This window comes from Odontomachus brunneus, unplaced genomic scaffold, assembly GCF_010583005.1.
Source record: "Odontomachus brunneus isolate Ranch 3 - 2012 unplaced genomic scaffold, Obru_v1 Obru_scaffold_439, whole genome shotgun sequence".
Lineage (NCBI taxonomy): Eukaryota > Metazoa > Arthropoda > Insecta > Hymenoptera > Formicidae > Odontomachus > Odontomachus brunneus.
In genome coordinates this window covers 22,789-25,013 of record NW_022639889.1, presented here as the reverse complement: position 1 = coordinate 25,013, position 2,225 = coordinate 22,789, and the positions used below count along the sequence as shown (strand labels likewise).

Below are 2,225 nucleotides of genomic sequence, written 5' to 3'. Positions count from 1 at the left end.
AATAAGTAATTATCAATGATTCTTAGTATGATATTTCTATAAGAGATGTAATAACACAATAAGGTACTACGCATGAAATTTTATAATATAACTATACGTAATAACACAATAATGTACTACGCATTAAATTTTATAATATTGTTACGTATAGTATCATATGTGTTAGTAATAATCAACACATTTTGTAATCGAACAAACCTTTTTGAAGAGGTGGAGACCTGGGTAAATTGGTCACCTCATCAATTTCATCTTCTTCAGATGAAGAGCAGCAATATCGTTTTGTATATGTTTTTTTTTTATATACGTGGCGAATCTAACTTCTCAATATCTGAATTCAAATCGGACGTGAATTCAGCTTTTTTAGCTTTCTCCTTTGCGATTGAGTAATTTTCTAAAAATACATAGTATAAATTGTTTTAATATACAATTTGTTGATAAAATGCTAAATGTTTTTGACTAAAAAAATATGTTTTAGTCAATAAAATACTTACCATAGGTGCTATTTCGAAATACGGTTACATTGTGTGAAGGCTAGCAAGTGTTAGGTTCTTCATTATTTCTTATCGCAGCTTGTATTTTTGCTATAGAGTATGGGGGTCAATAACATTTATTATTAAATATCCATCTTGATGGTACCGCTTCCACCGTATTTTCCATATCAAATTTTACAACGCTCCATGAACGAGCCATTTTATCTTTGAATTTTTCTGCAACTAAATTTAAAATAAGTGAAGTATCGCAAACTCTACATGTGTGTGTGTGTGTGTGTGTAGGGTGTCCAGTAATTAAAGAAAATATTCTTCATAAATAAACAATATTTACTAATATTATAAAGTTATTTGTAATGCAACATAGGAAAAATAACGAATTTATCATTGAACTTGAGTTTTATACATTTATATGCAACTTCATTTATGTTCCATTTTTGCAGAGGACTTATATCATTATTGACTACAAAAATTTTTAATTGGGACGATCTACATGGTTGACTATATAAATCTTGCAGTGTTTGATATTTATGACCTAATAAAAAGTTGTTAACATCATTGGAAACAAAATTTTTAATATTAATAATGCTGCCATCGTGTAAACAACAACAGTTATCTGGCTCTTGTATTTTTAAAGTAAAGTTACGAAATAAAATATTTTCCCATTGTTTAGAACATGAAATGTCTATTAAAGGTCCTTTATGATGCTGATTAAGTAGTTGAGGAATCATATTTCTTTCTGCTTTTTCACTATATGTAAAACAGTCTTGTTCATATGTACGAAATATGATCTGCTGTAATTGTTTATCATTTTTACGTATCAATTTTTTTATTGATTGCATAAAATTTTCAAAAGGGAAGGCACTGAATTCTTCCAAACATCCAAAATTTTTTAAATCATCACAAATGTGTAATAAGTTATGTATATTAGATGAAATATTCTGTTTGCCATAAAGAATAGTAAAAGTTTCTACAAAATAATGAAGTAATGAATTAGCATAATTAGCATTTATATATTCAAAATGTTTTGTACTTGACAATATAGTAATAGCTACATGTAACGTTATAAAATTAAGATATCTATCATTACTGAGAACTGATTTTAAAACAACAGGTCCTGTATAATGTAAAAATTGTTTGAATTCAGTTGCCTTCCATCTTGCACATTCGTTTAGAAATCTTGGTTTACGGTTTAAATTCATATAGTATATTTTTTTTCTGGTAAACTAATAAATTGGATATTTCGGTTATTTAAACGGAAGATAATTTTGAAGATGACTTTCCATTGTACCATAGTAAAAAAAGTAACTTTTTGACAACTCCTAGATATATTAAATGCATTGGATCTAATGGAAAATCAGTTATCATATTTAAATTTGGAATTGACTCTAATATTGACGTGCCCGTGTGGTGTTCTTCTTGTAATTTTAATCTAAAATCGTTATCACTTCTTAAACGCAAGTTACTTGAATTTGGAAAACATATCTTATTATTAAAAAAACTTCCTTCTATCACATTTCGAACATGAATAATAACCCATATGACCCTTAGTGAATTTTATAAATGCCTTAGCTGGTGTGTCACATATAAAAGCTTTAATTTTAAACCCAGATAGCCAAACCTGTGCGAGCAGATTTTACGCAGAGTCTGTCAACAGTGTCTGTTGACAGAATGGCAACAGACTGCACACAGAAACTGTTTTAGCAGTCTCTGACGACAGATTGGTCACAGGCTGCA

At 28.7% G+C, this 2,225-nt stretch overlaps 1 long non-coding RNA gene across 2 annotated transcripts in view; it reads right to left on the bottom strand.

The window, feature by feature from the left end:
* The window catches only part of LOC116853677, a 4,328-nt gene extending 2,109 nt beyond the window's left edge, over nucleotides 1-2,219 (bottom strand). For both annotated transcript variants that reach the window (XR_004380024.1, XR_004380025.1), the window contains exons 1-2: nucleotides 492-2,219; nucleotides 199-391 (exon numbers count right to left, since the gene is read on the bottom strand). This is a non-coding gene — a long non-coding RNA (uncharacterized LOC116853677). The remainder of the gene's footprint in view (nucleotides 1-198; nucleotides 392-491) is intronic.
* Between the last annotated feature and the right edge of the window lie 6 nt (nucleotides 2,220-2,225).